Below are 23,319 nucleotides of genomic sequence, written 5' to 3'. Positions count from 1 at the left end.
TGAGACTGTAACAATGACTCAAAAGATAGACATTCTACCCTCCCATCAAGATAAAAATGTATAAAGTTATTTAATTCACCTAATAATAAATATATCAAATTTTATTTAACACTTGAGGTCCCTACACTATTACACATCTTGCACCTTTCATAAACCATATACAAAAACGTACAACACTCACCAGACACACCTAATAAATATACTCAAAAACTACATCTCCCCAACACCTGCCATAGTCATAGACACCCCTTCATTTCTACCAAATATGTCTTCTTAACCATTTTATAATGCCTACTATGACTAGTAGTCTCAATATTCAGATTAGCCACTTGGCCTGTACAAAAGACTCAAATACTACTTCTCAAGCTAGAAACACTATTAACACAAAATGAAGACCAGTTTAAAAAACTTAAAAGATCAAAGTACACTAAACAACACCTTACTAAGTTATAACCATAACTGACAAAATTTCAAAGATACATATTATTTTGTCTAATGATGCCCAGTCAATTAAAAAATACAAACTATTAATAATATAATCCAAAACATCACTCAAAAGAAAAAATTCTTTAACACTAAAATACAAACACGATGGTCCTAACACAATAACCACGTTGGGAAGGGGGCTCCTCCTGTTACTCCTATTACTATCTATATTACTATATACAAAACATGCCTGCCCTCCTGTCTCTTTGCTCATTGTATTAATTTCCAACTAAAATACCTTATGATCCCAAAATTAATACTTGAAATCATAGCCATTGTTCCCATGTCAAAAAATCCCCAAAATCCATACATACAAACCCAGAAACAAAACTAAAAAGCGATAATGGATGCTGTTATCCTAAACAACCACTACCTACTAGACACTACTAGACAAGCCCTGATGAAATCAGATAAGCCTACATGCCATTATCTAAAAATGATGTGTTCACTTCCAAACTCTACTATCATAGAGTTGGTAGACTCCATAATACCAAAGACAAAGGACACTCTATACATGCAATAAAATATTAACTATAAATTTAGTCTAAATAAAAATACTTAAGAAATATAACCACTTTAAAAACACAACAAAAAAATTTTTTTTTGCATTTTTTCTTTTCTTTTTCTTTTTTTTTTTGGCCAGGGCCCGGTTTGAACCCACCACCTCTGGTATATGGGGCCGGTACCCTGTTCCCTTGAGCCACAGGCACCACCCAAAACAACAAAAACAATTTTTTTAACCTTAGAATCTATAGACAAAGAGATCTACTTAATATATACTATGCTAGTTAATAACATTACTTCTACTTTTACTATATATAAAAAAAAGTAACTTCCAAACACCCTCCCTAGAAGAACAGCTCTTTAAAAAGACATCCTTGCTGTTTGAAATTACTGACTTTTCTATAAATAAAAATAAAATATTTTATCTCTTATCCACTCTTCCATTATTTAATTTAAATGACAGACTCATTAGTCCAACAACAGCCACACTCACACACAGGAGCAAATGACAAAGCAACAGTTGTAAAGCAAGTGGCACTGACAAGCCTGAGAAGCAGGTGTACACAGACTGCTGGGACTTGCACCTCCCTGAGCAGCCGCAGGAGATGAAGCCAAGTGAGCCCCAGGATTGAACTGTCAGATAGGAACTGGATATTTCCCGATTTGGGAGTCAACGGCCGCCACCTAGGACAATGTCTCTTCTTTGGGTCAAACACCTGATAGTACTTTATGCAGTGGCAAATCTCACATAGCAAGTGAAAGGCTGGATAAAGAACACGTTGTGCTGCTATTTTGAGTTCCTTCCCTATAAGTATAAAATAATTGGAAGTAAAAGACTTTTTTTTGAGACAGAGTCTTATTTTGTCACCCTGGGTAGAGTGCTCTGGTGTCATGGCTCACAGCAACCTCAAACTCGGGCTCAAGCGATCCTCCTGCCATAGCCTCCACCCCAGTAGCTGGGACTACCGGCATCTGTCACCAGCACCAGTAAGTAACAACTTTTACAAACAATCTTGTCAACACCCTGTCAGTAAAGCAGAGATGACATCAAACTTGGTTGCAAAGGCCAAGCCCAACCCAAATCCAGGTCAGCACAGCTGGGGAACCAACAGTCTGATGTCACTTCAGTGTGGAAAAGCCACTAAGTGGATGTCACACCAGCGGCCACTGCAACCCATGAGTGGAGGACCTCAGTGTGGTGGACAGTGTGGTCTCCGTTTCCATTTTCCATACGGACACCCCCTCCTGGATCTCTAACTCTAACCCTCACCCTACGCCCCTAAACTTTATCTTGCAGCCCTCTCTGACCATAATTACCACCCAAACAGGACCCTAACTTTAGCCACACCTAGGGACCCAAACCCTCTATCCCACAGGTTCATCTGAACCAAATTATCATCCAAAACAGAGCCCTGACCTGAGGGGCCTGAACTCTCTTCATGCTGCAGGCCCCCCAGACATCAACCATGAGGCAAAGTCAGGAACGAACCCAGCCCTCACTCCAGGGGACAGAACGCTCTTCATCCTGCAGCCACCATCCCCATCACCCATCACACCAAGCCGAGCCCGAGCCAGCCCGAACCCCAATGGCCTCTGCGCCCGGTGTGTGAGGACCTCGGACACAGCGCACTCTCCATTTTCAACACAGAACCTCCCCCTCCCGGTTCTCTGAACACCAGCTGCCCCTGGGCAGGCAGGGCTGGGACAGGAAGGTCACACTCACGGTTGGAATCGCAGAACCCCGGTGTCCTGAGGGCGTCGCGCTGAAGTGGTAACCTGGCCTGGTCCCCTCGCAAAGGGCGGCACTGAGGAGCTGTGCGTTCTGTCACAGCCACAACGCCCAGGAGCAGTCGCCGGCCACAGGCGCCGTAAACTCGCTCCTGTAATTATTAAGTCAAGAAATGGACTACACGAGATGAGATGGCATGTAGCGAAGATCTTTATTTAGGGGTTTGATTTTATACCTTTCTAGTCATGTACACACTTGATCTATTATCTATTAGTTTCACCATTACCTCAATTTACCTATCTGAAATCAACTAAAAGGGAAATATCCTGTTACCACATCAACACAATCACTTTTGTAGTAAACATCTTCTTCTAGACACTGACTGACCTCTGGGCAGGTGTGTAAACAAAATCATGAAGAAGAAAGTAGCCACAGGGAACAGAGTTAATAGAAGAATATCTTCAAGCATTCACTCAGTTTACTCAGTATGAAGTAACGACTGTGTCTTTCCCTCAGGGCAGAGCACCTATAGACCTCTGACAATATGTTGTCAACATATGTCAACCGTCTGGCCCGTATCTCTGAGGAAGGGTGGCATGCTTTTTGATCTCAGGCTTCACGGGGTCACGGGGTGTACAGCTTCAGAGAAATGGCTTATGGAATTTATAACTCCAGGGAAGCCAATTCTGCATGTATCCCAGGGGGGCCCAGGTCCCTTAAGCCTCTGGAAGAAAAGCAAGTCATTTTAAACTCACACTGAGTTCATTTTGTGTGCTTGATGTAGGATATGTTTATTTCTAAATATTATCCTAGAGTCCCAGCCCTTAGGTAAGCTGGGGCCTTGGTGTTAGCATCACAGCAGGTATGGCGGTATCAGCCATCTAGCTAAGTCTTGTTTGGTGAGCCTAATCCCAATCTCTTCATCTGGCTGACAATGAAAGGTGGCCAAACTCTCTTCCTTTGGTAATGAGAGGATCGCTTGAGGCCATGAGTTTGAGGTTGCAGTGAGCTATGAGGATGCTATAGCACTGTAGCCTGGGGAACAGAGTGAGGCCTTGTCCAGAAAGCAAAAAGAAAAGAAAAGAAAGAGAGCGAGAACACAAGTCAATGATGGGTTCAGTGAGGGTGATGTGACTCAAGAGAGTTCACGTTACTAATGTAAACGTCACTGCGGTTTGAACTCTGAGTCTCATAAAGCTAGCATATCCCCCCTATACACCATACTTTTCCACCTCTGAAATTATAAATCTCACATCTCAAGAGAGCAGCTGAGACCCTTCTGGGAAAGACAGAGAATAGAGTCAACTGTGGTGTGGCAGGTCACCAAGTCTCCTCTCTGTAGACAGTCTATGGGCATATGGAGCCATTAAACACTGCTTACGAGGAAAATAACATGTCAAGGGAAATGAAACCGCTCTTCCTCTTGCAGTACTTTCTGGTCAGATGCTCATTCACAGATTGAGATCTATCATTCAATGTCAACATTATCCATGAGTTACTCCTTGCAACTTTCCAAACTTTCTAGGACATATCATATTTATGATGATGATGGTGGCAATGATGGCTTAGATGAAGACACTACCCCTGGGGTGGGCAATGGATGCTGGTCTATACGGTGGAAACTTAAGATCAGCTTTTGTGAGGCCCACTATATTCACACAAGAAGGGACATGTACTAATACTGACATATGCAATTTTAATCTTGGAAAACAATGCATGGTGCTCATCATCTTAGATACAGTCAGCAGAAAACCTTCACAGATAAACAAACTATGTGAGATCTTCCAGAGAGATCAACTATTTTGGGGACGGGGGAGATGATAAATAGTGAGGGTTGAAGATCAGTTAAATGATTTAAAACAAAACAAAACTCCTGGTACCTCAATACAAGTATTTCTTTAAAGGGTTATATGCCCTTTAGGTGGAAAGTCAAAGCAGCTTTAAAAAATAATACTGTGGGGCGGTGCCTGTGGCTCAGTGAGTAGGACGCCGGCCCCATATGCCGAGGGTGGCGGGTTCAAACCCAGCCCCGGCCAAACTGCAACCAAAAAATAGCCGGGCGTTGTTGCGGGCGCCTGTAGTCCCAGCTGCTCGGGAGGCTGAGGCAAGAGAATTGCGTAAGCCCAAGAGTTAAGTGGTTGCTGTGAGCCGTGTGACGCCACGGCACTCTACCAAAGGGCGGTACAGTGAGACTCTGTCTGAACAACAACAAAAAAAATAATAATAATACAGTGAGGCCTGGTTATGATCATAGCAGTAAGTGCTATCCCAACACAGGTATAAAATATATTAACTCTGGCTTATGCCAGTACAGAGATAACCATGAGCACCACCACCATCGCGTCCAAAAATGTGAATGAAAAAGACAAAATGTAAAAGAAAAAGCCCTTGGACTGATGGATGTGACAATAAGTGACTTGTCAATGCAAAACAACCCCAAAACTCTGTAAAATAGTTTACAGAGGTTGGTTCTGAGTCCCGCAAGTGGTCCCGCCAAAGTTGGGTTACATCTCGGCTTCACACATTTTAGGGAGACGAGAATGACATATAAAATCATCAGTCCATAGGTGGAAAGTGTACATGAGTTTGGCCTGGAAAGGCAGGACCTTTTTAAGCGAAGGGACAGTGTTGACAGGTTATAGCTGGCTTTAAAGCTGCTTTGATTCTGGGTAAGGGAATAACATCATAGTTCACTGCAACCTCAGACTTGGGCTGTGGGCATCCAGCTGTCTCAGCCTCTGGAAGCCGTTGGGATAACAGGCACCTGGCACAATGCCCAGCTATTTTTAGAGACAGTGGTCTCGCTCTTGGTCAGGCTGGTCTCCAACTTGTGAGCTCAGGGCAATCCACCCACCTCGGCCTCCCAGAGTGCTAGGACCACAGGTGTGAACTACTGCACGCCTACTTGTGGGATTTGTTTTTTTATCCTCCTAGATATTCTCACAGGCTTAGATAAGACAAAAACACACAAGTTAGCTAACCAACAAACAAAATGAGCCCATAGGTTGCCCCTAAAACTTAGATTTTGTGTTTCCTTGCCTCTTCATAACTGAGCAACATACAAAATTAAAGAATGGGCACACACTTTCAAAAGGTTTGTATGCAGCCCCTTTTATTTATTAACCAGACAAGAGCTTTGCTATTTGTGCCCTGAAGCTGGTATTCCCATTAACCTTGTGGCCAAAGTGCTTGCCTGTCAGTCGTTAGGGTAAAGTCAGTAAGTATACCACCTATACAGAGATGCTTACATTCCAAGTAGCATTCTACTTAAACACTGGGAACAACAAGTTCAAGAAATAAATAGATCTACATTTCTGACCCCAAAAAGCATTTACTCCCATGGTGTGACTGATGAAAAGTCCATACTGGCACTTTGGGAAACCCTGGTGAGAGCTGAAGTCAGAAAAGTGTGGCCTGCAAGATGGAGTCTGAGAAGCTAAGCCGAAGCACAACAGCTGACCTAGTCTTCCTGGCTTTCCTCCTGCCCCTGCCTTGGGAAACTCCAGTTAAGCTTTCACCAGCCCGAGGCAACTTCATGAAGGGAACCCTCTGACCTTTTGCCCCTATGGAGGGACTGCATTCACTCGTCAATAACACTCATGAACACTGAAAAAGTGTTTCCCTCTACAAAGTCCTGGATAAATGCTATCCTTAGGACCTTATACTTCTAGACAAAGGACCCATGTGGAGACTCCCCATTTGGGTCTTTCCCTCTGCCAGAAGATGTGTCCAAAATCTCTGGTGGTCTTTTACCCTTTTCTGTCTAGTAAAATCCTATTTAACCACTGATCTGTTGTCTGCAGGTTCATTCTTTGAACCCCTGAGACCAAGGACCTACTGAAGAAAGAAATTCTGGTAACGCTAGGATTACAGATGTGAGTCAAGGTGCCTAGCTTCTTACGGGCATTTTTAAACACAGTTAAGACCTTATTTTTCCCAGTATCATTTTTTCTGGATTTGAATTAAGATGCTAATATATATATATATATATATATTTTTTTTTTTGAGACAGAGTGTTACTTTGTGGCCCTCCGTTAAGTGCTGTAGCATCACAGCTCATAGCAACCTCAAACTCTTGAGCTCAAGTGATTGTCTTGCCTCAGCCTCCCAAGTATCTGGGATTACAGTTGCCTACTGCAATGTCCAACTATTTTTATAGGCAGGGTCTCACTCTGGCTCAGGCTGGTCCGTAACCTATGAGCTCAGGCAATCCAACCCCTTGGCCACCAGAGTGCGAGGCTTATAGGGGTGAGCTACCATGCCCAGCTAAGATGCTAATCTTAATGTTTCTGTCAAAGCCTCCTTAAAAAAATCTTGGCTTTGGCCATAGCTCATTATCCACATTCCAGTCCATTTAATCCCACAGGTAAGAATTGGAGTGAGGTATCTTTTTACTTACTCCTATGTACATATATCTAAATGGGAACCTTTTAGGCTTAGGACATCTCAGAGTCAATAGTGGAAAAGATACACAGGAACTGGTGATGATATTGGATGAGGAAGCAGATAGTGTATGGAACAACTTTCCCTAGGGCTCCACTTAAACCAGGGAATGTTGAAACATTAACACAACTCTTCTGACAAGCAACTATCTATCCGTCCATTTTCATTCCATACTCTGTCATCAATAAACTGAATGAAAGGCAATGTTCTGACACCTGAAATGGTCTATGTTAGGCTATGACACATTAGGAAGGAATGATGTCCCCTAACAAGCCAATACATTGATCTGAAATTACAAATTAGTTATATAATAAAGTGAACTATTAAAACATTTTTGAAAAACTAGATACCTCTCAGTGGATATATTCTCAGATTAGGAATATCTTAGAAACACCATATCTGACAAAGGATTGTCATCTAGAATACATACAGAACTCGTTACAACTCAGCAGCAATTAACCCAATTAAAAGATAGACAAGGCAGTGTCCCTAGTTCAGTGGGCAGGGTGCTGGCTACATACACCGAGGCTGGCAACCCAGCCCGGGCCGGTTAAAACAACAATGACAAATGCAACAATGTAAAAGATAGCCCAGCATTTGTGGCGGGTGACCGTAGTCACAGCTCCTTGGGAGGCTGAGGCAAGAGAATTGCTTGAGCCCAAGAGTTTGAGGTCATTGTGAGCTGTGACACCACAGCACTCTACCAAGGGCAACATAGTAAGGTCCTGTCTCAAAAAAAAAGAAAAGAAAAGAAAGAAAGAAAACATAGGCAAAATATTTGAAGAGAAATTTCTCAAAAGATGGATAGATGGCCAACAACCCACGAAAAAATTTTGCTCAATATCATTAGTCAAAGAAATCCTCATTTAACCCACAATGAGAAACTACATATGTCTCCATCAAAAAGGCTAAAATCATGTTGACAGAAAATAATAAATGATAGCAACTAAAACTCTTATACATTGTTGGTGGAATGCAGTCTGATAATTTCTTATAAAACTAAATGTTTAACTACCCTATGACCCAATAATTCCATGTCTGTATACTGACCCCAAGTAAATTAAAACATATGTTGACAAAGGACTTATATAGTTCTTTTCATAATAGCATCTTATTCATAATAGCCCCACTCCTGAAACAGCCCATGCAGCCAGTAACAGGAAAATGGATAAGCACACTGTGGCACATTCATACAAGGAAATACCACTCTGTGGCATAAAGATGCCATAGACATATGCAGCAACACAGACGAATCTCAAAAGCAGTATGTCTAACAAAAAAAGCCAGAGACAAAAGACAACACACTTCATGATTCCATTTATATAAATTCAAAAGTAGGTAAAAGCAGGCCAGGCATGGTGGTTCATGCCTGTAATCTGAGCACTGAGGAGGTCAAGTTGGGTGGATTGTCCGACCTCACTGGTTCGAGACCAGCCTGAGCCAGAGAGAGACCCCTGTCTCTAATAATAGGCAGGCGTTGTAGCTCGTGCTTGTCGTCCTAGCTACTCAGAAGGCCGAGGCAAGAGAATTGCTTAAGCCCAGGAGTTTTAGGTTGCTACAAGCTGTGATGCCATGGCGCTCTACCAAGGGGGAAAAAGTGAGACTCTGTCTCAAAAAGAGGAAACCAACAACAACAACAAAATAGGTAAAAACTAATATATGGTGAGGAAAAAGTTTAAAGAGTGATTTACCTCTATGGGTTTGGGGATGGGGACCAACTGGGCAGGGGCATCCTAAGGTGATGGTAGGAGTCTACAATACTGTAAGTCAATTCAAAATCCAGTAAATATATACTATATAAATTTCATAACAAAAAAATTAGACAAGTTTGAACTTAAGCTAATTTTCTCTGTAGCACATTAAAAAAAAAGTCAACATCTCTGGTCTTGAGATTTTGTGATATAGGCTAGTCATATTATAGGGGTATTTGCGAAACTTGGTAAATGTAGAATGTAAATGTTTTGGCACAGTAACTGAGATAACGCCGGAAAGGCTATGTTAACCACTGTGATAAAAATGTGTCAAATGGTTTATGAAGTGAGTGTATGATGCCCCATAATCATATCATTGTATACAGTTATGATTTAATAAAAAAAATTAAAAAAAAAGTCAAGAGAGAATGGAAGAAATGTTCAAATGATAGAATATGGAGGTGAGTATTCAGCTCTTAAAGTCTTTCAACCTTGCTGTTCCATCTGGAAATTTTTGTAATAAAATATCAGGAGGACAGACAAATGAACTGGGGTCAGCATCACAAGAGAACACACAGACACAACAGCTCCAGGCAGTGGATGCCCCAGGTTGTGGCAGGGGGAACAACCTACCTTATCTTTATAAGTATCAGGCAACCACGGCTGTCTCTGTGTCTTCAGGAAGGTTAATATAAAATCCTGGACAGGGAGACAGATGTCTGATGTCTCCCTGTCCATAGCCAGAAGACTAGTGTTTCCCAATGGACTAGTGAAACTTGGTTCCCTTTTTGCTCTGCCAGGAATACTAAATTTATCATCACCTAAGGGAGCTTGAAGATTACCTGTCCCAATAAAAAGATATATAGGAAGTCAGGAATACAAGGCAATTCTGGTTTGCTGAAGGAAAAAAGATTCTACTCCTTTTTTATTTATTGTCAATTTTGTAAAGTTGCTTACAAATGGTTTCTTACAAGCAAAGAATTGCAAAAATATTCCAAGAACTGCAAACAAATTAAACCCTTGGGAACTGAATTTTATTCCCAGTCTAATAAACCAAATAATCTTGAAGACTTAGCTAGATGGCTGATACCACCACAACATGGCCCCAACTTCCCTAAGGGCGTGGAGCAACCCAGTGTGGCAGCAGTGTCTGGTGGCATCTCATCCACGGTGATTTCAAAGTACCAGGAATCTTTCTGTAAACCCATGGTCACAGGCCTGCACCATAGACTACCCCTTCTCTTCAACCACAGTCAGGCCATCATCAGAGATTTTTAAGGAGCTGAAGTGACGGAGATTAAAACAGGCCTGCAATTATTGAGATTAGTGGAGACAACTGTCACAAAAACATGGGGCCTCATACTTCAGTAAGACAAAACAAAAAAATACTGAGCTCAAAGTCCTAGCTAATCCACTTGCCTCAGGAAGTTGAGATAGGAGATTGAGCACTCCAGCCTGGGTGACAGAAACTCTGTCTCTGAAATAAATAAACAACAACAAATATTGACATATCAGTTCAGGAGTTGAAAAATTTCAACACAAGTTTGTGCCCATAGCTCAGTGCTTAGGGAGCCAGCCACATGCTACAGGGCTGGTGGGTTTGAACCCGGCCTGGGCCTGCTAAACAACAATAAAAAAAAAAAAATAGCCAGGTATTGTGATGGGCAGCCAAAGTGGGTAGATTGCTTGAGATCACAAGTTTGAAACTAGCTTGAGCAAAAGTAAGACCCCCCAACTCTGCTAAAAACAGAAAACTTGAAAGAAGAGTATTGCTTGAACCCAAGAGTTGGAGGTTGCTGTGAGCTATTATGCTACAGCACTCTACAATGGGCGACAGCTTGAGGCAGACTCAAAACAAAATGCTGAAAGACAATATGCAACTCCCTGGTTTAGTTTGTGAAAACTATAAACATTTACAATTAGCTATATCTCATACTCAAAGATTTAATACTGGCCAGGCACAGTGGCTCATGTTTATAATTGCAGCACTTTGGAAGGCTGAAGAGGGAGTATCTCTTAATCCCTGGAGTTTGAGATCAGCCTGAGCAACATAGCAGGACCCAGACTTAAAAAAATAAAATAAAATAATTAGACAGGCATGTAGTTCCAACTACTTGAGAGGCTGAGGCATGTGGATTGCTTGAGCTCAGGAGTTTGAGGTTGCAGCGAGCTATGAGGATGCCACTGCACTCAAGCCTAGGCAAGAGAGAGACCATCTTCCATTGCCATGAAAAAGGATAAAAAGATTTAATATTAAATTGTCCTCATTTTTTAAAAATTGAGACAGAGTCTCACTTTGTCACTCTTGGTAGAGTGTCCTGGCATCATAGTTCACAGCAATCTCAAACTCAAGCGATGAACTTGCCTCATCCTCCCTAGTAACTGGGACTACAGGCACCAGCCTTAACACCTAGTTATTTTTTTGTTTGTTTGTTTTGTTTAGCAGGCATGGGCAGTGTTCAAACTTACCAGCCCCAGAGTATGTGGGCAGTGCCCTGAACACTGAGGTATGGACGCCCAGCCTGTCCTCTTTTTCTTTCTCTCTCTCTCTCGCTTTTTTTTTTTTTTTGAAAGAGTGTCACTATGTCGCCCTCAAAGTATAAAAGATAAGAAACTTTTTTTTTTTTTTGAGACAGCCTTTCACTTTGTTCCCCTCGATAGAGTGCCATGGTGTCATAATTCGCATCAACTTTAACCTGTTGGGCTCAAGCAATTCTCTTGCCTCAGTCTCCCCAGTAGCTGGGACTACAGGTGCCCACCACAATGCCTGACTATTTTTTCAGACGAGGTCTCACTCTGGCTCAGGCTGGTCTCGAACCTGGGAGCTCAGGCAATCCACTTGCCTCAGCCTCTCAAGTAGTAGGATTACAGGCACGAAAAGATAAGGCACTTCTGACCAACTTTGCAGCAGACCATACAGTATTGTGAAGTGAGAGCTAAGCCTGGAACAATCAGTAAGCATGAGAAACACCCATGACCTCGGTGATTACTCTCCTTAACGCAAGAGCAAGAGAGCCTGAGAGACACACACCGTACTAGTGGTACAAGCAGTGTCCACACCTGTGGTTCTACAGAGCCACTGGACAACGCCTATCTAAGCCCTGGGAGAAGGCGGCACCGGCTTCAGCTGCCGCTCCGCCTCCAGCTCCTCCCTTGGCTCTGCTTCCAGCTTGCAGGAAGTCCGCTTGGCATTCCCCTTGTGAGGAGACTGCTGTGCCTTAGGGACACTTCGGCAGCTCGGGTTCCTCCTACAAAGACTCTCTCTCCCTCTCTCTCGCTCTCTCTCGCGTCCTCCCACTCTCGCTCACTCTCCCTGGCTAGAACAGCAGCACAGATGTCCGTGTCTGGACAGTAGACGAGCCGGGCCAGAGACAGGCCAGGCCTGGTGTTTGCGGCTCTGACAAGTGGTGGCCCAGATGGGACTGTAGACAGCCACCGGCACAACTTCTTTTTTAAAGGTTGGGCATAGCAGTCTTAATGAGTAGATTTTTAGTTTAGATACTACCATCAACTATTACTTGTAAGTTATTGTACAACTTCTGTTATATTTTAGATAACAGAAGTACGTTATTTTCACAATTCAGTAATTGTCCTCTCCTTTTTATGACAGGAAACTCTGAGTACCTTGAAAGAACATAATGAATAAACCTGAAGTTAATCAGAAACTCACCAAAAAAGCTCTTATTAAGGTAATTGTGAATTTTTGTGAAGCAATGCAAACTTTTTGTTAAGACCAAATTCCGCCCCTGAGAGATCACCAGACACACATGCAAAAAACAAAGGAGAGACTTTATTCAAGCATGCTTGGGCCGTAACTCCGGCAGGACTCTGCTCAGAGGGGATTACCCCAAGGTGGAAATGATGGTGGGTTTTATACTCTTTGGCGTGATGCATTTTGGGTTTACCGGGGGAAACCAGGACCAAGTTGGGGGGTTGGTTGGCACAGGGACTGAGGTAACTTAGGAGGTTTAAGATTGGCTGGCTTTATCCGGGCCTGGCCCTACCTGGATGCTGTGAGAACAAAGAGTGCATGTTGGCTTGTCTAGCTCTATCTGCAACTGACCACGCAGGAAGCTGTGAGACTCAGGAGGGTGGGCTTTCCCTGGTGGTGGCTGGGGCACCAGGGCCAACTTTCACCCAGGGGGCAGCCGCTGAGAATCTCTCAGCCCTTGGTGAAAGACCAACTCTGCACCACCCCCCTTCACCCTGCTAACTAGGCTTTTTACCTTCTCTCTCTCTTATATCCCCTATGGCTCCCATTGCCCTTAACATCTCTGGGTGGGAGTTAATTAACATTGTAGTGTTGCAGTCAAAACCCTCTCTTTCCAGCAATTAAAGAGTTACTACAGAGTTTGTTAAAAATTATTTTTTCTGGCTGCAGAAAAAAGAAGTGTGGTTGCTATGTTACAAGTAATTTTGAGATAAGGTGCTGGCATTCTGCAGAAGACCCAAGGTCAATTACTCATTTAGAACTAGAGAAAAAACAATGGTCTTCTTAAACTGTAGCCGTTTCCCCCATACCCCTCCCCTCTCTGCCCCACCACAGGGTTAGGATTCACCACCGGGCCCTTCATTCCCCCCTTGAGTTTGAGTGACTGGGCCCAGTCATGGGTCCAGCGGTATTGTCTTTTTCTGGGTGAGAGTCTGCAGGTCAAACGTGGGTGTGGTGGATCCACGCAGCGATCCTGTCTACTTTGATGGCAGTGGGGGTAACCAGGATGATGAAGTATGGCCCTTTTCACCTTGGTTCGAGAGTTTCTCTGTGGTGGTGCTTCACATACACCCAGTCTCCTGGTCAGTATCTGTGCAGCTCAGGCGGAGGGTCTTTTTCTTTTCTTTTCTTTTTTTTTTTTTTTTTTGGCCAGGGCTGGGTTTGAACACACCACCTCCGGTATATATGGCCAGCACCCTACTCCTTGAGCCACAGGAGCTGCCCCTGGAGGGTCTTTTTCATACACAGCCCACACCTGAGGCCACACCTGTTGCTGAACAACATACAGTAAGTCTAGAGAAGAACGGAAGTCTGGGTAATTAAAATCTGTTAGCAGTTTTGGTTTTATGTTAGGCAAGGTTGGAGGTGGCCTACCAAATAATATTTCAAAAGGAATTAAACGAAGGGTATAGGGGGAATTCCTTACTCTACAGAGGGCGAAGGGGAGGAGAGTTACCTGGTCACCACCAGTTTCTAAGGTTAGTTTAGTTAAAGTCTCTTTTAAAGTTCTATTCATTTTTCCTACCTGTCCTGAACTCTGGGGTTTATATGCACAATGTAGTTTTCACTTAATATTCAAAAGTGAAGCCAAATTTTGTTATATTTGGGAGATAAATGCTGGGTCATTGTCTGATCTTACCTGAGTGGGAAGTTCATATCTGGGATGATGTCTTCTAGTAATTTTTTTTCACCACGGTGGCAGTTTCAGGCTTCTACTCATCCTGAGAAAGTATCTATGAAAACTAGAAGGTATTTATATCCATACTTTCCAGGTTTTATTTCTGTAAAGTTCACCTCCTGGTAAGTCCCAGGCCTAGTTCCTTGTTCTCTTGTGCCGGGTGGTCCCGTATTGGCTTTAGTGTTTACCAGTTTGCAGGTGTTGCATTTGGAAGTGACAGACTGCATTTTGGCCTAGAGATTAAATATCTTGAGGGGCCCTCTGCGCAACAAATCCTCAGTTTTCTGTGGCCCCATGTGAGTGCTGCTGTGGATCTGGTAAGTCAGGTTTAGGCCAAGATTGTCAGGGAGAATCAGTCTTGTAGTTGGAGTATAGTATCATTTGTTTTCCTGGTAGCACAATAGCACTTTTCTGTGTATTTGGGTCAGGTCTTCTTTGGTATATTCAGGCCCTGGCAGATTAGGTACAGGTACAGGGGGTAGTTGTGCCATCAGGACCGGGGTGGCTGGGGTGTCAGTTGCTGTGGCCTCTGCATAACAATTTCTCCTTGTGACCAGGGTTAGAGGTTTCTGGTGCCCTGAACAATGTATGATAGCCAGTTCTTTTGGAGACCAGAGTGCCTGTATGAGGTCTAATGTCTCTTGTTTGTTCTTGATGGTTTTTCCCTCTGCTAACAGTCCTCTCTCTTTATAGATAGCACCATGCACATGTGCTGTTGCAAAAGCGTAGCGGCGATCTGTGTATATGTTTAGCCACTTATCCTTCCCTACCCGGAGGGCTTGGGTGAGGGATATAAGTTCTGCTTTTGGGGCCGAAGTGCCAGGGGGCAAAGGTTCTGCCTAGACCACTTTGGTCTCTGTTGTGACCACTGCCCCTGCATACCTGTTGCCATTTTTGATGAAACTGCTGGCATCCGTGGACCAGGTGTTCTGCATGAGGTAGAGGGCAGTCCTGGAGATCATCTCGGATGCAATGGACCTGGCTCAGGATCTCGGTATAGTTATGAAGTGGCTGTGCCAGGTCCGGGTCAGGTAGCAAAGTAGCCGGGTTGAGGGCAGTACTGGAGGTAAACTGGATCTTTGGTGGGTTTAATAGCAAGGCCTGGTAGTGGGTCAGCCTGGCATTGGTCAGCCACCAGTCAGGTGGCTGTTTGAGCACCCCTTTAATAGCATTGGGGGGGGGGAGTTATAGTTAAGTCTTGGCCCAGAGTTAGTTTGTGTGCATCTTTGATTAATAAGGCTGTGGCGCTATACTACACAGGCAAGGCGGCCATCCTGCGGCTACAGGATCTAATGTTTTGATAAGTAAGCCACCAGTCACTTCCAGGGCCCTAGGGCTTGGGTTAGGGCTCCTTTTGCTACTCCTGCCCTCTCGTCCACATACAGATGAAAGGGTTTGGTCATGTCATGGAGGGCCAGAGCCAGGGCTTATAGGAGGTCAGCTTTAATAGTCTCAAAAGCTTGAGCCACTGGCTCGGTCCAAATTAAGGGCTTCTGTCCTCGGGTGGCCCCATACAATGGCTTTGTCTTTTCAGCAAACCCTGGAATCCACAGCTGGCAAAACCCTGCTGACCCTAGGAATTCTCTGATTTTTCTCCTGTTTTCAGGTCTAGGAATTTTTAAGATAGCTTTTTTCTAGAGTCTGATAGCCACTTCTATCCCCCCTTGAGTATGTAACCAAGATAGGTTACTTAGGTTTTACAGGTCTGAGCCTTCCTAGCTGAGGCTCGATACCCCCACTCCCCTAGGGTCTGAAGGAGGTTTCGGGAGGCTTGATGGCACTCATCCTGGCTGTTTGCTACCACTAGGAGGTTATCTACATACTGAAGCAGGCTTATACCAGGGTTATTTCTCCAATATTCACTGAGGTTGATAGTAGATATGAGCTCCCATTTTGGTTAACAAGTCTTCCTAACAGTGGGTAGGGGCACTCAGGAATGACCATGAAGGTGTGTGTTACTCGGTTGTTCCCTAAATCCACTGTCCTTTGAGTAGTCCATGAATATTGACTAGTCCCTGTGGACCCATGACTTACGGTTAGGTAGGCTTCCGAGAGGCCATTTGAGGATGGAATGCTGAGCGCTTGTGTCCACCAGGAATTCCACGGGTTTCCCCTCCACTTGTAGAGTTACCCTGGGTTCGGGAAGGGGCTCTGAACCCCATCTTCCCTAGTCGCTCAGTTCCCCTAGTTCCAGGATTCGGGCCTGGCCCTGTCGTGTCCTTCTTGACCGCACGGGGCACTCATTTTTCTAGTGCCCCTTTTTCTTGCAGTAGGCACACTGGTCCCTCCCAAGGGGGGGCTCTCCCTTCCTCCCGGTTGTTGTATACCTTCTCTGCTACTGCCAGAAGTTCAGAGACAGTTTTATCCCCTGGGTGTTCTAGTCCTTGTAGCTTCCGACGAATGTCTGGTGCTGCTTGATTAACAAAGGACATGATTACAGCAGAGCGGTTAATGGGGTCATCTGGGTTTATGGGGGTGTAAATCCGGTACACCTCTAAGAGGCGTTCCAGGAATGCCCCAGGTGCCTTACCTTGCTTAATCTGACTAACTTTAGCCAAATTTGTAGGCTTCCGGTCGCTGCCTGGAGCCCCTTCCTGAGAACCTTCCTCCCCTTACCTTCAGAGGTGTTATAATTCCAATCAGGACATGATGAGGGAAATTCCTCAGCAACATGTGCAGGGTTCAAGGTAGGGGTCTCACCCGCCCCAGGGACTAGCTTCTGAGACTCTGCCAGAATCCTCTCCCTTTCCTCGGTGGTAAAGAGGATCTGGAGGCGTTGACTACAATTGACCCACGTGGGTTAATGTGTGAATAGGGTGGAATCTAACAAATTGATTAAACCACTAGGCTTCTCTGAAAATGATGGTGTCTGCATTTTCCAGTTATAAAGGTTGCTCGTCAAGAATGGCCAATAGATACCATTTTGGCCTCCTTGTACATCAGGGGGCCCTATGGCTCAAAGAGGAAGGACTGTCGGGTCCGGCTCAGAGCCGGTCCATTGGGCCCTTTCTCTTTGAGTTCTTCCCCTTGTGTTAGGTCCCTCCCTTCCCCCTCCAGCACCTACTGCCTCGGCCTCTCCACCCCCCTGGTTTGGTATGGAGGAGGGTTTAACAGAAGCATTTCCTCCTGAGGCTCAGAGGCTTGTGGGAGAACTGGATAAAGTGGGGCTGAAGGCTTGGTTTGGTGCTTCCCTGGTTTCTCCTGCAGAGTGAGGACTGCGGGGCTTGGAGGGAAGAAGGGCTTCAGCCAAGAGGGGGGCTGTTCCACCACAACCTGCCAGGTGGTGATATAAGCCACCTGGTCAGAGTGGGCTGGCTTCCCATAAACTATGTCTTTCACTTGGTATATGGTGGGGAGATTAAAAGTTCCCTCCTCCAGCCACCCGACACCATAGGTGGGCCAGTGATTGTGGCAGAAAATGGTAAGTTTGCCTCTTTTTGTCACTAGGCCTAAATCACTGGCCTGGGCCTGGACATCTCAGAAATGGGTGAGGAAGAGGGTTAAGGGGGTGGTCTGTGTTTGGCCCATGGCTAGTCAAGGAAACAGAGCAGAGAGGTATTAAAGGAGATTTTTAAGGAAGAGCAGAGGAATTAGACCTATCTATGGAAAAAAAAATTCTTTAGACAGGGTTAGAAATGCAAACGAAACTGCCAAAAGGTAATACAGGCAGGCTAAAGCCACGCGCTCCCTGACTGACCAATCGGAAAGGGCAGCACTACCAAGCCCAACACAGATAACAAAGACAAAGAGCACAAAGATTGCCAGGCCAAAAATGCCCCACGCGGGTGAGGGTCCAAGATACATAGTAGAAAGAAAGTTAATAACCCAGTTTCTACAGGGGAGAAATCTCCCAAGTTCCCCTGAAGATAGAGGTCTGCTACCCACTCACACACACCACCCGGGTCGAGTGCGGAGGGGGGTGGCGCCACCAATCCTTTAACAAAGTATCAACAAAGAGCTGAAAATAATCACTAAAGTGACACATGAACACTTAATTCCATCCAGGACAAACACAAACACTAATTAATCACACAAACACAGATACTAATTACTCACTCACTCAGGCGCCTTTAACCAAACAACCAGATGGAGCCGTCCTCCCCGACTCTGTGAAACCAGGCTCTGTGGACGCAAAATCCACCAGAGCAATCCTGAAACCAGGTGAAGCAGAGATGTCTCTCCCGGCTCACGTCGGAACCCTTCTGCAGCGCGTCCACCTAGGTCCCACAAAACAGTTACCAGTTACCAGACACCAACCATTCATTCCATTCACCCAAGACTCACAATTCACCGGCAGGTTCCTGAAGCACTCCATGCAGTGACGTCTCAGGAGGGGGATCCGGGTGCCCCCTCCCAATGTTAAGACCAAATTCGTCCACTGAGAGATCACCAGACACACATGCAAAAAACGAAGGAGTGACATTCAAGCATGCTTAGGCTGTACCTCTGGCAGGACTCTGCTCAGAGGGGATAACCCCAAGGTAGAAATGATGGTGGGTTTTATACTCTTTGGCCCGATGCATTTTGAGTTTCCCATGGCGGTGGGGGACCAGGACCAAGTTGGGAGGCTGGTCGGGGCAGGGACTGAGGTGACTTAGGAGGTTTAGGATTGGCTGGCTCTATCTGGAACTGACCACGCAGGAAGCTGTGAGACTCAGGAGGGCGGGCTTTCCCTGGTGGTGGCTGGGGCACCAGGGCCAACTTTCACCCAAGGGGCAGCCGCTGAGAATCTCTCAGCCCCTGGTGAAAGACCAACTCTGCCCTGCCGCCCTCCTCACCCTGCTAACTAGCCTTTTTAGCTTCTCTCTCTCTTATATCCCCTATGTCTCCTATTGCCCTTAACATGTCTGGGTGGGAGTTAGTTAACATTGTAGTGTTGCAATCAAAACCCTCTCTTTCCAGCAATTAAAGAGTTACTACAGAGTTTGTTAAAAACTATTTTTAATGGCTGCAAAAAAAAAAACAAAAACAAAAACTGTGGTTGCTATGTTATAAGTAGTTTTGAGATAAGGTGCTGGCATTCTGCAGAAGACCCAAGGTCAATTACTCATTTAGAACTAGAGGAAAAAAAATGGTCTTCTTAAACAGTAGCTGTTTTCCCCCACTTCTCTGCCCAATCACAGGGTTAGGATTCGCTGCCAGGCCCTTCACTTTGACAAACGTGAAAACAAAGAACTGAAACAAATAATAGTTTTTTTGTGTGTGTGCGTGTGTGTGTGTTTGTTTTGTTTTTGTCCTTGGTAGAGTGCTGTGGCATCATAGCTCACAGCAACCTCAAACACTTGGTCTGAAGTGATTCTCTTGCCTTAGCCTCCCAAGTAGCTGGGACTACAGGTGGCCCCTACAACACCTGGCTATTTTTCTGGATGAGGTCTTGCTCTGGCTCAGGCTTGTCTTTAACCTGTGAGTTCAGGCAGTCCATCTACCTCAGCCTCCCAGAGTGCTAGGATTGCAGACATGAGCCACGTTGCTTGGCCAAGAAACACGTAATTGTTAAATAGAATTTGTTAAATTGCCTGTGAAAGGCTTTTTATCTAGTGATTTAAACTTAAATATGCTATATGTTGAACTATTTTCTAGTGACAGTTTATTGTTTTCATCAGCTTCCACCCAGTTGATATCCTCAACAAAATTTGCACTTATTTACATTTACAAACTTTATTTATTTGCATCTTTTATTTTGTTTGGTTTTTGAAGCAGTGTCTCACTCTGTCAACCTGGGTAGAGTGCCATGGTTTCCAACTCTTGGCCTCAAGAGATCCTCTTGCCTTAGCCTCCTGAGTAGCTGGGACTACAGGCACAACACCTGGCTAGTTCTTCTATTTTTAGTAAAAATGGGGTTCCACTCTTGCCCAGGCTGGTCTTGAAGTCCTGAGCTCAAGTGATCCAACTGCCATGGCCTCTCAGAGTGTTAGGATTACAGGTGAGAGCCACCATGCCTGGTCTTAGAATATATTTCTTCATGTAAAGAAATTAGAAGCTGTACATGGTTGCTCACACCTGTAATGGGAAGGAGAAAGAAACTTAAAACTAGAAAGAGTTAAGTCCTAGTTTGCTTGAGACACTCCTTGTTGTGTTGTGAGAATTAATAAGAATGGCCCCTTTCACTCTAAAAAGTTTGGATGATAATCTAGTTAGCTACTTAAGACCTAACAACCAAATTTAGTGATGAGTCCTGGTGCAAGAAAACCAATTTAACACACATATGAGACAATCGGTAAAATTGAACACTGACTAGGCATTTGATATGAAGAAATCAAAGTCAAACATTTTAGATGAGATAATGGTCTTAAATGCTCTTAACTCTAAGAGATATGCTGAAGTGAATGGATGAAATTATATGAGATTTGCTTCCCAATAATCCCGAGTCTGAGGAGAAAGTGGCCAATCTTTTTTTTATTTTTTATTAAATCATAGCTGTGTACATTAATGCATTTATGGGGTACAATGTGCTGGTTTTACATACAATTTGAATTACTTTCAAACATAGCCTTCACTGCACATTCTTGATTATTGTGTTTAGGTATTTATACTCTAAACTTAGTAGATTTGACATGTACCTTTGTAACATGCACCATGGGTGTGGTCTCACCAATTACCCTCTGTCCACCCATCCTCCCCCCTCCCCACCCCTCCCTTTACTCTGTCCCCTTCATCTTGGGCTGTAGGCAGGATATACCTTTCATATGGAAGTGTGTTCGCTTATATATTGGTTTGATAGTACAGCTGAGTACCTTGTATACTTTTTCTTCCATTCTTGAGATACTTTACTGAGAAGAATATGTTCCAGCTCCATCCACATAAACATAAAAGAAGTAAAGTCTCCATCTTTTTTTTTTTTCCTGTGCCTTGACTTGTTTTTTATTTATTTATTTTTTTATTGTTGGGGATTCATTGAGGGTACAATAAGCCAGGTTACACTGATTGCAATTGTTAGATAAAGTCCCTCTTGCAATCATGTCTTGCCCCCAGAAAGTGTGACACATACCAAGGCCCCACCCCCTCCCTCCATCCCTCTTTCTTCCCCCCCATAACTTTAATTGTCATTAATTATCCTCATATCAAAATTGAGTACATAGGATTCATGCTTCTCCATTCTTGTGATGCTTTACTAAGAATAATGTCAATGCCAGAGACATTTTCTGATTGTCATGACTGGGATGTTACTAAACATACTGAAATGCACAGGACTTCCCCACAACAAAGAAATATCTGGTTGAAAGTTATCAGTTGTGCTAAGGCAGAGAAACTGCCCTAGAGAATAATCCCTTGATTAAACCTCATGAAGGTTTATGTGGTGGTGTGATAGTGGTATGTGTGCAAGGGTCAGGGGTATAATTAGCCTGTACACATAGTTTAATTTAGGCCTCCAGTTTTTAGCCCATTATCTCACCCCTTCCAATGTGATACCTGATAACTTCCAGTCTCAGGTCTTCCCAGCATTCTGTGGGGAGTATTTATATTCCATATCCCTGATTACAAAAGCTTAAGTTGTAGTCCCTCCCTCTCTACTTTGAGTTATAATACTCTGCTGACTATCTAGCTTTACAAATTTGATACACATAAGATAACTATTAAACTTACATTAAACTTTATTTTAGAGCCATGAATGGAAAATTAACTGCTCAAGAAAAATAGATTGTGGAACTGATTGAAAAAATTGGTGATGTTGAGGACAAACTAAGTAGGGTAAGCATTTAAAACGGCATTCAATGTTACATGGAAAGCAAACACTACATGTAGGGAGACAAGATGGCGGACTGAAGCCAGCTTTCAACAAAGGCTCCCGTCCAGAAGGAGAGTTAAGGGATAGGAATTTAGTAAGTATCCTGGTGGACTTGAGCCTCACCAAGAGAGAAGGCTGAAGAACGCACATCAACACCGCTGAGGCAAGTTGTGATCAGAAGGACGCAAACAAAAGGTACAAAATCCACCACCAAGCGGACGGGAGTCCCCCTCCCCCATGAGACCGGCTCTAGAGCCCCAAAATAGAACAAGCGGGCAGAAATTAAAGGCCCTACCACTACACTCCACGCGAGAGACCTTCTAAAAACTGGACCTAAATCCCCTACTGGGGTGCCGTGGCGTTCTCCTGCCGGACATAGGGCTAAATAAAACTTTGGGAATCCTTTGCCGGCAACCCTGAATCCCCGGCGCTCCCCTGCCGCCCACTGAGGGCTGGAGGCCTGTCCCCCAGGACTTCGGATCCTTGGGTGATTTCTCAAGGGGAGTGGACAGTCCCCGAGTTGCGACTGGTCAGAATTGACTCTGAGGCGCACCGAGTGAGGAGAGGGCACCGGGCTGAGGGGGAGTCACGCCTCGCGGCACTTCCCTGCAGTGCAGTGCACCAACCCTCCCCGGGCATACGGTGCCCAAGACTGAATAAGATTCTGGCCTCCCCGCTGAGAGCTGAGAACCCCTACTCTCACTCGGGGTCTGAGGGCCTATCCCCCAGGAGTTCGACTCCTTGGGTGATTTCTCGAGGGGAGTGCACAGTGCCTGAGCTGCGTCAGGTGAGCGCTGACTCTGGGATACGTGAGCGAGGAGAGGGCACTCTGCTGAGGGGAAATCAAGCCTTGGCAGCACTTCCCTGCGGTGCAGTGCAGGAGCCCTCCCTGGACCGTAGTGTTGCGTAAAACTGAATGAAACTCTAGCTTCCCCCCGCCCCACTCCCAATCGGGGTCTGGGGGCCCATCCCCCAAGAGTTCTGATTCTTGGGGGATCTCTTAAGGGGTGTGGACCCAGCACAAACTGCGGCCGCTCAGTGCTGACTCTGGGGCGCGGGACAGAGGAGAAAAGGGTCGCCTGAGTGCCCACACCAGAGCAGCAGTTCCCTGGAGGTAGATCAACAGCCGTTTTTTCTTTAACGGCAGAACGCTCACTTCTGGATATTCTGAGGACACACCCCCTGTCTCCCTGGGCAACCAGAGGAGGCCACCGGTGACACGGCTCACAAACCCGGAAGCCTCCAGGGCGGGGCCGACCCAGAGAGGTGTTCAGACGCAATTCTCCAGCAGCAAAGACGTTTGAACTCAAAACAGCCCGTCTCCTGTAGGCGACGACAGGAACAGAGACA

Source organism: Nycticebus coucang, unplaced genomic scaffold (assembly GCF_027406575.1).
Source record: "Nycticebus coucang isolate mNycCou1 unplaced genomic scaffold, mNycCou1.pri scaffold_60, whole genome shotgun sequence".
Lineage (NCBI taxonomy): Eukaryota > Metazoa > Chordata > Mammalia > Primates > Lorisidae > Nycticebus > Nycticebus coucang.
This window is presented reverse-complemented; position numbering follows the sequence as displayed.